The following is a 14211-nucleotide window of genomic DNA, read 5'->3' as shown; positions in this document are numbered from 1 at the left end:
ATACAAGGGAACAGCAATATGCTTACTGACTGACTCTTCATCAGAAAAACAATAGCAAAAAATCAATAAAACAAGAATTTAGTTCTGTAAAAAGATCAACAAAATTAATGGACCTTTATCTAGATAGACTAAGAAAAAAGAAAGAAAAATTACTAAAATCAGAACCACGCTACAGAAGATAAAAAGATTAACAGAGAATATTATGAACAACTTTATGCAACCACAGTACACAACTTGATTGAACAAATGCCTAAAAAGACACAAAATACCAAAGTAACTCAAGGAAAAATAGAAAATCTGATTACACCCATAAAAAATAAAGAAACTGAATTGGTAATTAAAAATCTACCCACAAAGAAAATCCCAGGCTCAGATGGCCTCATAGATAAATTCTACCAAACATTCAAAGAAGAATTAATACCAATCCTTCACAAACTGTTCTAAAAAATAGAAGAGGGACCATTTCCCAACTGCTTCTATAAGGCCAATATTACCCTGACACAAAGTCAGAAAAAGAAATCACAAGAAAACTACAGATCATTATTCTCATAGACACAAGAATCCTCAACAAAATAATTAGTAGAAACATATAACATGGATATATGCCATGACTATGAGGGATTTATCTCAGGAATGTAAGAATGGTTAATATCTGAAAATCAATAATGTAAAACACCATATTAATAGAATAAAAGACAAAGGACATGATCATCTCAGTAGATATGACAAAAACCCAACAACCATTCACAATAAAAATCTCAACAAACTGTAGGAGAAGGGAACTTCCTACAGGGCATCTGTGAAAAACCTACAGTTAACATCATGCTTAATGGTGAAAAACTGAATGCTTTCCCCCTAAGACTGAGGAAAAAGATGTCAGCTTTCACCAATTCTATTTAACACAGTTTTGAAAGTTCTCACCAGTGCAGTAAGTCAAGTAAAAGAAATTAAAAGTATATAGATTGGAAATGGAAAGAAAAACTGCCATTATTTGGAAATGGCATGCTACTGTATATAAAAAATCCTACTGAATCTACCAAAAGCTACTATAACTTATGAACCAATTTGCAATGTACTAGGATATAATATCAGTATACAATAAAAAATTACATTTTTATACTGGCAACAAACAATTTGAAAATAAAATTAAGAAAACAATTCCACTCACAATAACATCAAAAGAATAAAATATTTACAGATAAATTTAACAAGTGAAGTACAAGACCTGTCCACTGAAAATTAAAACCTCGCTGAGAGTAATTGCATTAGATCTAAATAAAAGGAGAGAAATGCCATGGTCATGGATTGGAAAACTCAATAAGGTGTCAGTTCTCCATAAATTCATCTATAGAGTAAATTCAATCCCTATATAAAAAATAGGCTTCTTTTTGGGTAAAAATCAACAAGATTAATCTAAGATTTATATGAAAATACATGGGACCCAGAAGAGCCAAAACAACTTGGGATAAGAACAAACTTGGAAGACGTACATTACCTGACTTCAAATTTTATTATAGGGACTTCCTAGGTGGTGCAGTGGTTAAGAATCCACCTGCCAATGCAGGGGACATGAGTTCGATCCCTGGTCTGGGAAGGTCCCACATGCCGCAGAGAAACTAAGCCCGTGTGCCACAACTACCAAGCCTGCGTGCCACAGCTACTGAAGCCTGCGTGCCTAGAGCACATGCTCCGTAACTAGAGAAGCCACCGAAATGAATTTATTATAAAGTTATGGTAAATCAAGAGTATGGTATTGGCTTAAGGATAGACATATACATCAATGGAACAAAACAGAGTCAAGAAATAAACACTTTGATCAATGATCAATTGATTTTGACAAAGATGCCAAGGCAGTTCAATGAGGAAAGAATATTTTTTTTCATCAAAAAATGTTAGGACAATTGGGATAATCAAAACAAAAATAAAAACCAAAAATCTTAGATAGCTACTTCACACAATATACCAAAATTAACTCAAGATGGATCACAGACCAAAATGTAAGAGCTAAAACTATACAACTTCTAGGAAAAAACATGGGAAAAAATCTTTGTAATCTCATTAAGCAAAGTTATATAAGATATGACAACAAAAGCATGATCCATAAAGGAAAAAACTGATAAAGCAGAATTCATCAAAATTAAAATCTTTTGCTTTTCAAACAAAAAAAAAAATTCCACTAAGAGAATGAAGACAAGCCACATATGGAATAAAACATATTAGCAAATCATATATCTGATAAAAGATTTGTATCCAGAACACATAAAGCACTCATACAACTCAGTAGGAAGTCAAACAATCCAATTTAAAAATGGGCAAAAGATTTGAATAAACATTTCAGCAAAGAAGATGCACAAATGTCTAACAAGCACATGAAAGGATGCTATTAGCCAAGGAAAATATAAATTAAAACTACAGTAATGGGACTTCCCTGGCGGTCCAGTGGTTAAGACTCTGAGCTTCCACTGCAGGGGGTGCAGTTTCGATCCCTGGTTGGGGAACTAAAATCCCACAGGCCATGTGGCATGGCCAGTAAATAAATAAATAAGTAAAACCACAATAAGAAACCACTACATACCTACTAGAATGGCAAAAATCCACAAAACTGACAATATCAAGTATTGATAAAGGATATGTACAAATTGGGACTCTTATATTAATGGTGGGAATGTAAAATGGCCCAGTCCCATTGCAAAACAATTTGGCAATGTCTTAAAAGTTAAATGTAGGAGAGGGGGAAGATGGAGGAAGAGTAAGATGCGGAGATCACCTTCCTCCCCACAGATACACCAGAAATACATCTACACGTGGAACTGCTCCTATAGAACACCTACTGAACGCTGCCAGAAGACCTCAGACCTCCCAAAAGGCAAGAAACTCCCCACGTACCTGGGTAGGGCGAAAGAAAAAAGAATAAAGAGACAAAAGGATAGGGACGGGACCTGCACCAGTGGGAGGGAGCTGTGAAGGAGGAAAGGTTTCCACACACTAGGAAGCCCCTTCACGGGCGGAGACTGCGGGTGGCGGAGGGGGGAAGCTTCAGAGCCGCAGAGGAGAGCACAGCAACAGGCGTGCGGAGAACAAAGCGGAGAGATTCCCGCACAGAGGATCAGTGCCGACCGCCACTCACCAGCCCAAGAGGCTTGTCTGCTCACCCGCCAGGGTGGGCGGGGCTGGGAGCTGAGGCTCGGGCTTCGGTTGGAGCGCAGGGAGAGGACTGGGGTTGGTGGCGTGAACACAGCCTGCAGGGGGTTAGTGCACCACGGCTAGCCGGGAGGGAGTCCAGGGAAAAGTCTGGATCTGCCGAAGAGGCAAGAGAGTTTTTCTTGCCTCTTTGTTTCCTGGTGCGCGAGGAGAGGGGATTAAGAGCACTGCTTAAAGGAGCTCCAGAGACGGGCGCGAACCGCGGCTAACAGCGTGGACCCCAGAGACGGGCATGAGACGCTAAGGCTGCTGCTGCCGCCACCAAGAAGCCTGTGTGCGAGCAAAGGTCACTATCCACACCTCACTTCCAGGGAGCCTGTGCAGCCCGCCACTGCCAGGGTCCTGGGATCCAGGGACAACTTGCCCGGGAGAACACATGGTGCGCCGCAGGCTGGTGCAACGTCCCGCCGGCCTCTGCCGCTGCAGGCTCGCCCCGCATCTGCACCTCTCCCTGCCCCCAGCCTGACTGAGCCAGAGCCCCCGAGTCAGCTGCTCCTTTAACCCCGTCCTGTCTGAGCGAAGAACAGATGCCCTCTGGTGACCTACACGCAGAGGCGGGGCCAGATCCAAAGCTGAGCCCTGGGAGCTGTGCGAACAAAGAAGAGAAAGGGAAATCTCTCCCAGCAGCCTCAGAAGCAGCGGATTAAAGCTCAACAATCAACTAGATGTACCCTGCAACTGTGGAATACATGAGTAGACAACGAATCATCCCAAATTGAGGAGGTGGACTTTGAGAGCAAGATTTAGGATTTTTCCCCCTTTTCCTCTTTTTGTGAGTGTGTATGTGTATGCTTCTGTGTGATTTTGTCTCTATAGCTTTGCTTTCACCATTTGTCCTAGGGTTCTATCTGTCCGTTTTTTTTACTTAAAAATTTTTTTTTCTTAATAATTATTTTTTATTCTAGTAACTTTATTTTATCTTACTTTATTTTCTTTCTCTCTTTCTATCTCTCTCTCTCTCTCTGTCTCTCTGTCTCTGTCTCTGTCTCTCTCCCTATCTCTCTCTCCCTCTCTCTCTTTCTCTCTTTCTTTCTTTCTTCCAGCTCCACATAATATCAAACGGCGAAAATCTCCCAGAGATCTCCATCTCAACACCAGTACCCAGCTTCACTCTAAGACCTGCAAGCTACAGTGCTGGACACCCTATGCCAAACAACTAGCAAGACTGGAACACAACCCCACCCATTAGCAGAGAGGCTGCCTAAAATCATAGTAAGGTCACAGACACCCCAAAACACACCACCAGACGTGGACCTGCCCACCAGAAAGACAAGATCCAGCCTCATCCACCAGAACACAGGCACTAGTCCCCTCCACCAGGAAGCCTACACAACCCACTGAACCAACTTTAGCCACTGGGGACAGACACCAAAAACAACTGGAACTACGAACTTGCAGCCTGCAAAAAGGAGACCCCAAACGCAGTAAGATAAGCAAAATGAGAAGACAGAAAAACACACAGAAGATGAAGGAGCAAGATAAAAACCCACCAGACCCAACAAATGAAGATGAAATAGGCAGTCTACCTGAAAAAGAATTCAGAATAGTGATAGTAAAGATGATCCAAAATCTTGGAAACAGAATAGAGAAAATGCAATAAACATTTAACAAGGACCTAGAAGAACTAAAGATGAAACAAGCAAGGATGAACAACACAATAAATGAAATTAAAAACACTCTAGATGGGATCAATAGCAGAATAACTGAGGCAGAAGAATGGATAAGCGACCTGGAAGATAAAATAGTGGAAATAACTACTGCAGAGTAGAATAAAGAAAAAAGAATGAAAAGAACTGAGGACAGTCTCAGAGACCTCTGGGACAACATTAAATGCACCAGCATTCGAATTATAGGGGTTCCAGAAGAAGAAGAGAAAAAGAAAGGAACTGAGAAAATATTTGAAGAGATTATAGTTGAAAACTTCCCTAATATGGGAAAGGAAATAGTTAATCAAGTCCAGGAAGCACAGAGAGTCCCATACAGGATAAATCCAAGGAGAAACACGCCAAGACACATATTAATCAAACTGTCAAAAATTAAATACAAAGAAAACATATTAAAAGCAGCAAGGGAAAAACAACAAACAACACACAAGGGAATTCCCATAAGGTTAACAGCTGATCTTTCAGCAGAAACTCTGCAAGCCAGAAGGGACTGGCAGGACATATTTAAAGTGATGAAGGAGAAAAACCTACAACCAAGATTACTCTACCCAGCAAGGATCTCATTCAGATTTGATGGAGAAATTAAAACCTTTACAGACAAGCAAAAGCTTAGAGAGAGTTCAGCACCACCAAACCAACTTTACAACAAATGCTAAAGGAACTTCTCTAGGCAAGAAACACAAGAGAAGGAAAAGACCTACAATAACAAACCCAAAACAGTTAAGAAAATGGGAATAGGAACACAAATATCGATAATTACCTTATATGTAAATGGATTAAATGCTCCAACCAAAAGACACAGACTGGCTGAATGGATACAAAAACAAGACCCATATATATGCTGTCTACAAGAGACCCACTTCAGACCTAGAGACACATACAGACTAAAAGTAAGGGGATGGAAAAAGATATTCCATGCATGGAAACCAAAAGAAAGCTGGAGTAGCAATTCTCATATCAGACAAAATAGACTTTAAAATAAAAACTATTAGAAGAGACAAAAAAGGACACTACATAATGATCAAGGGATCGATCCAAGAAGAAGATATAACAATTGTAAATATTTATGCACCCAACATAGGAGCACCTCAATACATAAGGCAAATACTAACAGCCATAAAAGGGGAAATCGACAGTAACACATTCATAGTAGGGGACTTTAACACCCCACTTTCACCAATGGACAGATCAGCCAAAATGAAAATAAATAAGGAAACACAAGCTTTAAATGATACATTAAACAAGATGCACTTACTTGATATTTATAGGACATTCCATCCAAAAACAACAGAATACACATTTTTCTCAAGTGCTCATGGAACATTCTCCAGGATAGATCATATCTTGCGTCACAAATCAAGCCTTGGTAAATTTAAGAAAATTGAAATTGTATCAAGTATCTTTTCTGACCACAATGCTATGAGACTAGATATCAATTACAGGAAAAGATTTGGAAAAAATACAAACACATGGAGGCTAAACAATACACTACTTAATAATGAAGTTATCACTGAAGAAATCAAAGTGGAAATCAAAAAATACCTAGAAACAAATGACAATGGAGACATGATGACCCGAAACCTATAGGATGCAGCAAAAGCAGTTCTAAGAGGGAAGTTTATAGCAATACAATCCTATCTTAAGAAACAGGAACCATCTCGAATAAACAACCTAACCTTGCACCTAAAGCAATTAGAGAAAGAAGAACAAAAAAACCCCAAAGTTAGCAGAAGGAAAGAAATCATAAAGATCAGATCAGAAATAAATGAAAAAAGCAATGAAGGAAACGATAGCAAAGATCAATAAAACTAAAAGCTGGTTCTTTGAGAAGATAAACAAAATTGATAAACCATTAGCCAGACTCATAAAAAAAAAAAGGAAGAAGACTCAAATCAATAGAATTAGAAATGAAAAAGGAGAAGTAACAACTGACACTGCAGAAATACAAAAGATCATGAGAGATTACTACAAGCAACTCTATGCCAATAAAATGGACAACCTGGAAGAAATGGACAAATTCTTAGAAATGCACAACTTGCCAAGACTGAATCAGGAAGAAATAGAAAATATGAACAGACCAAACACAAGCACTGAAATTGAAACTGTGATTAAAAATCTTCCAACAAACAAAAGCCCAGGACCAGATGGCTTCACAGGCGAATTCTATCAAACATTTAGAGAAGAGCTAACACCTATCCTTCTCAAACTCTTCCAAAATATAGTAGGAGGAACACTCCCAAACTCATTCTATGAGGCCACCATCACCCTGATACCAAAACCAGACAAGGATGTCACAAAGAAAGAAAACTACAGGCCAATATCACTGATGAACATAGATGCAAAAATCCTCAACAAAATACTAGCAAACAGAATCCAACAGCACATTAAAAGGATCATGCACCATGATCAAGTGGGGTTTATTCCAGGAATGCAAGGATTCTTCAATATACGCAAATCCATCAACGTGATACACCACATTAACAAATTGAAGGATAAAAACCATATGATCATCTCAATAGATGCAGAGAAAGCTTTTGACAAAATTCAACACCCATTGATGATAAAAACCCTGCAGAAAGTAGGCATAGAGGGAACTTTCCTCAACATAATAAAGGCCATATATGACAAACCCACAGCCAACATCATCCTCAACGGTGAAAAACTGAAAGTATTTCCACTAATATCAGGAACAAGACAAGGCTGCCCACTCTCACCACTCTTATTCAACATAGTTTTGGAAGTTTTAGCCACAGCAATCAGAGAAGAAAAGGAAGTAAAAGGAATCCAAATCGGAAAAGAAGAAGTAAAGCTGTCACTCTTTGCAGATGACATGATATATACATAGAGAATCCTAAAGATGCTACCAGAAAACTACTAGAGCTAATCAATGAATTTGGTAAAGTAGCAGGATACAAAATTAATGCACAGAAATCTCTGGCATTCCTATACACTAATGATGAAAAATCTGAAAGTGAAATCAAGAAAACACTCCCATTTACCACTGCAACAAAAAGAATAAAATATCTAGGAATAAACCTACCTAAGGAGACAAAAGACCTGTATGCAGAAAATTATAAGACACTGATGAAAGAAATTAAAGATGATACAAATAGATGGAGAGATGTACCACGTTCTTGGATTGGAAGAATCAACATTGTGAAAATGACTGTACTATTCAAAGCAATCTACAGATTCAAATCAATCCCTATCAAACTACTAATGGGATTTTTCACAGAAGTAGAACAAAAATTTCACAATTTGTATGGAAACACAAAAGAACCCGAATAGCCAAAGCAATCTTGAGAACAAAAAACGGAGCTGGAGGAATCAGGCTCCCTGACTTCAGAACATACTACAAAGCTACAGTAATGAAGACAGTATGGTACTGGCACAAAAACAGAAATATAGATCAATGGAACAGCATAGAAAGCCCAGAGATAAACCCACGCACATATGGTCACCTTATCTTTGATAAAGGAGGCAGGAATGTACACTGGAGAAAGGACAGCCTCTTCAATAAGTGGTGTTGGGAAAACTGGACAGCTACATGTAAAAGTATGAGATTAGATCACTCCCTAACACCATACACAAAAATAAGCTCAAAATGGATTAAAGACCTAAATGTAAGGCCAGACACTATCAAACTCTTAGAGGAAAACATAGGAAGAACACTCTATGACATAAATCACAGCAAGATCCTTTTTGACCCACCTCCTAGAGAAATGGAAATAAAAACAAAAATAAACAAATGGGACCTAACGAAACTTCAAAGCTTTAGCACAGCAAAGGAAACCATAAACAAGACCAAAAGACAACCCTCAGAATGGGAGAAAATATTTGTAAATGAAGCAACTGACAAAGGATTAATCTCCAAAATTTATAAGCAGCTCGTGCAGCTCAATAACAAAAAAACAAACAATCCAATCCAAAAATGGGCAGATCTAAATAGACATTTCTCCAAAGAAGATATACAGATTGCCAACAAACACATGAAAGAATGCGCAACATCATTAATCATTAGAGAAATGCAAATCAAAACTACAATGAGATATCATCTCACACCGGTCAGAATGGCCATCATCAAAAAATCTAGAAACAATAAATGCTGGAGAGGGTGTGGAGAAAAGGGAACACTTTTGCACTGCTGGTGGGAATGTGAATTGGTATAGCTACTATGGAGAACAGTATGGAGGTTCCTTAAAAAACTACAAATAGAACTACCATATGACCCAGCAATCCCACTACTGGGCATATACCCTGAGAAAACCAGAATTCAAAAAGAGTCATGTACCAAAATGTTTATTGCAGCTCTATTTACAATAGCCCAGAGATGGAAACAACCTAAGTGCCCATCATCGGATGAATGGATAAAGAAGATGTGGCACATATATACAATGAAATATTACTCAGCCATAAAAAGAAATGAAATTGCGTTATTTGTAGTGAGGTGGATGGACCTAGAGTCTGTCACACAGAGTGAAGTAAGTCAGAAAGAGAAAGACAAATACCGTATGCTAACACATATATATGGAATATAAGAAAAAAAAATGTCATGAAGAACCTAGGGGTAAGATGGGAATAAAGACACAGACCTACTAGAGAATGGACTTGAGGATATGGGGAGGAGGAAGGGTAAGCTGTGACAAAGCGAGAGAGAGGCATGGACATATATACACTACCAAACGAAAAACAGATAGCTAGTGGGAAGCAGCCGCATAGCACAGGGAGATCAGCTCAGTGCTTTGTGACCACCTGGATGGGAGGGATAGGGAGGGTGGGAGGGCGGGAGACGGAAGAGGGAGGAGATATGGGAACATATGTATATGTATAACTGATTCACTTTGTTATAGAGCAGAAACTAACACACCATTGTAAAGCAATTATACTCCAATAAAGATGTAAAAAAAATGTTAAATGTAAACAGCAATTCTACTGTTCGGTATCTATCTAGGAAAAATTAAAAAATATGTCTGCACAAAGACATGTTTGCAAATATATATCAATATATATATTTTTTGGCCCGGTGGCTTGCGGGATCTTAGTTCTACCAGGGATTGAACCCGGGCCCCAAAAGTGAAAGTGCTGAGTCCTAAACACTGAACTGCTAGGGAATTCCCAAAATATTTATAGTATCATTATTCATAAGAGCCCCAAACTGAAAGCAAACCAATGTCCATCAACTGATGAATGACTATCCATTCAATGAAATACTATTCAGCAATAGAAAGGAACAAAGAAACTAACACAACATTGTAAATCAATTACACTCCAATAAAAATTAAAAAATAATAGAAAGGAACCAAGTACTGATACATGCTATAATGTGATAAACATTAAAAAAAATATATATATATATATATAATGCTATCTGAGAAAAATCACACACACAAAAAAAACACATATTATGTGATTCCATTTACATGCAATTTCTAGAAGAGTCAAATGAGCCACTGAGGACAGGATCTCCTCTGTGATATTTCTGCCAAAAATGCAAAACCTGAATATAATTATGAGGAAACAGTAGACAAAGCCAAATCGAGGACCACTCTACAAATAACTGGTCTGTGTTCTTAACAAATGAAAGACAAATGTCAAAGTACTGTTCCAGACTGAACAGTACTGAAGAGATGTGAAGATGCAATGTAATGTGGATCTGGGGTTTGATCCTGGAATGGGGAAAAAAAGAGCTATAAAGAAGCATACTGGGATAACTGGCAAAACCTAAATATTGACTGTGGATCAGATGTCAAATTTCCTGATTTTGGTAATCTTTACTGTGGTTATGTAAGTGTCCTAGTTCTTAGGAAATATACACTGAACTATTTAAGGATAAAGGGACATGATGTCTGCAACTTACCCTCAAACAGTAGAGAAAAATTAATATGCATATATATGTGTGTATATATATATACCCAGAGAGAGATAGAAAGGAAACGAGCAAAATGTAAACAATTAATGAATGTAAATGTATGGGAGTTAATTGTACTATGCTTGCAGTTTTGAAATTATTATATCAAAAGAGAGCTATTTTAAAAACCTATAGTGGGACTAAAGTTTCGAATCACTTTTTTTTTTTTTGCGGTACGCGGGCCTCTCACTGTTGTGGCCTCTCCCGTTGCGGAGCACAGGCTCCGGACGCGCAGGCTCCGGACGCGCAGGCTCAGCGGCCATGGCTCACGGGCCCAGCCGCTCTGCGGCATGTGGGATCTTCCCGGACCGGGGCACGAACCCATGTCCCCTGCATCGGCAGGCGGACTCTCAACCACTGCGCCACCAGGGAGGCCCCTCAAATCACTTTTTTTTCAGCATATTTCAATTAAAACAAAAACATCTTTCTCAGTCATCAGTATAATCGTCCTTCCTCAAAAATGGCTATGGCCTCTACTGCCACAGAATAAAGTTCAAACTGTAGTATGATATTTACAGTCCTTTCCACCCTAGTCCCAATGGACCTTTCCCTCAGTGCTTCTCAGATTCTTCCCCAAACACTTTCAAGTCTCTAAGTCTCTATGTACACCAACCGCTGCTTGGAAGGTTTGACCTCAAAATCCTCTTGATCTTTTGCAGTTCAAGTCAAGTGTTTTTTCTGCTTAGCCCTCCCCAATCCCCAAAGGCAAGCTCTTTCTCTCCACACATACTGAGTTAAGTTCCCCGACTCCTTTTTTACACATTATTTATTACACCTGATGTGCCTTGTTTGCCCACTGTCTGGCACATAGTAGGTGCTCAACCTGTCTGTTGTAATCCTACCATAATTTTATTCTCTAAGCTTTCCACTAAATATGTCTTTCTTCTTTAAGCAAAGGCAGTAATACATTTTGATTGTTAAAATAGTATCTGGTCAGGAAATCAAGATGAAACAGTGAGATAGCTACTTGCAGGGAATAGATGAAAATGTTAAAAAAAAAAAAAAAAGAAAATATTTTTCCTAATCATTAGTCACCTTCAGTCTGAACCTATGTACCTCTTGGCTGCAGGGCTTCCTGACTTCAGAAGTTACCAAATATTTGAGTATTAAGTTAACGAAGTTCTGTGTACAAAGGCAAAAGCAGGTATAGACTTGGGCCGATTGGTGAATATAGGAAGATAGATAAAATAGATAATTGAGTGGATTATTAAATTCTTTGAAAATTTTCTATTTAACTTCCTTAGTCTTGAGGATTTGCAAAAGGATGCACATAGAAACCGAGAAAACACTTGAAGGCAGATTATTTTCCACAATTGTATCACAAAAGCAGGTCATGAGGGCTCTAGCCAGCCTTTAAAGAACACGCTGAGAGAAAAAAAACAAAATTAAGAAACGGAGAGGAAATGGGGTGAAAAAACACATTAATTTCCTAATCTAAAAGTTTAGAGGAAACTTGTGTAAATAGTGGCGTTAGGAATGAGGGGGGGCGGTAAGGAGACCTTTTCAAGACCAGGCCAGACCAGTTACAGATTCTACAGGCTACAAGTCAGTCTGCTATGTTGTTATTATTGTTTCCAGCACAACCAAACATGCAATTATATTTAATAAAATTGACCAGGAAAGTGGGCTATAAAACCATTCTGCATCTGTTTTATAAACATAATACTGAATCGCAGAATTTCAAAAGTACACACACGTGTTTATAAACTTGTCCTAGTGATAGTACAATAGGATTAACTAAAAGCATCCCCAGAAAATCAAAGCCCATATAATTTACATAATCCAAGAAACTAATTTTGTTTAAAAGCCTCACATTTCATGTGAACACATAACGGATCTGGACGTCTGGCATAAGCCACTTGATTTCCAGGCCTCTAAACTAGTCTTGACTCTACATTTAATGACAGTGCAGCTTCTCGGCCACACCAGGGGTCTCCCAAAGCGCAGCCGCTCCGCTCCCCAGGGGCCCGCATCGGGTGGGTCGTGCGGCCCGCGGGAGTCACTGTCACCTCTAGCCCCTCCCCCCCCAACCCCTGCCTGTCCCTCCAGAGGCCGCCGAACTGCAAGGCTGCCCCGCTCCCCTTCTCTCAGGGAACTTTCCCTTCTCTGGAAGCCTCCATCCAGACTCCACTTCTCTCTCCATCACCCCCGGCGCCGACCCTCCTCACAGCCGGACCCCGCCCGCCGGCCGCCGCACTTACGGCGAGGACAAGGCGACGGCGACAGTCTCGAGCAGCCCCTTCAGCCCGACTCCAGCGCGCGACGCAGTGCGCAGGAAGCGCCCCCCGGCGCAGCGACTCCCGTGCGCCACCGCCGCGGCGTCTCCCTGGCAACCGGACGCTCAGGCCGCTCGGGGTAGGGCGGCTTCCGGAGCCGGTTTCCCCGGCGCCCGCCGCAGGGGAAGCCCGCGGCCTGGTTTCAGCATCTCGGTGGGTCACTTTTGGGCAAGCCCTTAACGGCAGAGTGTGAACGCAGCAGCAGTTTCTCCTCCGAGAACCCTTTTTTCTTTTTCTTTTTTTTTTGTTCGGTACGCGGGCCTTTCACTGTCGTGGCCTCTCCCGTTGCGGAGCACAGGCTCGGGACGCGCAGGCTCAGCGGCCATGGCTCACGGGCCCAGCCGCTCCGCGGCATGTGGGATCCTCCCGGACCGGGGCACGAACACGTGTACCCTGCATCGGCAGGCGGACTCTCAACCACTGCGCCACCGGGGAAGCCCCCGAGAACCCTTTTAAGCTGCCCTGAAGGAGGCACTCGGGAAACGTTTTAACCACTTTTCCATAACACTGTGATTATACCAAGTCCTGTTCCTATCCAAGTCCTCGGGAGCACTAAAATTAAGCAAATATAAACGTTGAAGTTACAGAAGTTCGTTTTCCTGCCTGGGCAGAGACCTTCGGGTAGCCAGATCCTCTTATTATTAATCTTTACTCTTCGGTTCCGCCTCGGTGTCCAAATAGCTTTCCAGCAGACTTCTGTAGGCTTTTTGGTAACAAGCAGTTTTATGTATTACCTGTGGTCCACTGCTGCCATTTTCATAATTCAGCAAGCATCGTACTAGTTAACGTGGGGCTGATTCAGAGTGAGAGACATGTTTGCCACCCAGTGGGGAATCAAGTCAAGCAAACAAGTAATGTGACGAATGCTATATGGAGGTATAGGTATTAACAATGGAATAGATAATTTTTGCCAGTCTACCCTTCTTGTTTCCAAGAGGAACTTGGAAACACTATCTCTGTTGTTAACGAGCTCATACACACTTTGTTTAGCATCAGTAAAATGCTCTCCATCATGCCCAGATTTAGGATGTCGATACTTCCCTTCTTCCCTCAGAGGTAACGCTTCTCCCTTTTTGTCATCTATCTTCCATTTTCCATTTCCTTCATTTGCTTAGAAATATGTTCTAATCTCTGCCCATCTTTAGAAACAAAAAACAGAGAT

General features: G+C 40.4%; 1 protein-coding gene across 1 annotated transcript in view; it reads right to left on the bottom strand.

Moving 5' to 3' along the window:
• CDKL4 (cyclin dependent kinase like 4) overlaps positions 1 to 13675 on the bottom strand; it is a 56365-nt gene extending 42690 nt beyond the window's left edge. The window contains exon 1 of the mRNA XM_019942542.3: positions 12975 to 13675. The gene's annotated coding sequence lies outside the window, so the exon portion shown is untranslated. The remainder of the gene's footprint in view (positions 1 to 12974) is intronic.
• Positions 13676 to 14211: the final 536 nt, after the last annotated feature.

Source organism: Tursiops truncatus, chromosome 14 (genome assembly GCF_011762595.2).
Source record: "Tursiops truncatus isolate mTurTru1 chromosome 14, mTurTru1.mat.Y, whole genome shotgun sequence".
In the NCBI taxonomy this organism is placed as follows: domain Eukaryota; kingdom Metazoa; phylum Chordata; class Mammalia; order Artiodactyla; family Delphinidae; genus Tursiops; species Tursiops truncatus.
This window is presented reverse-complemented; position numbering and strand designations above follow the sequence as displayed.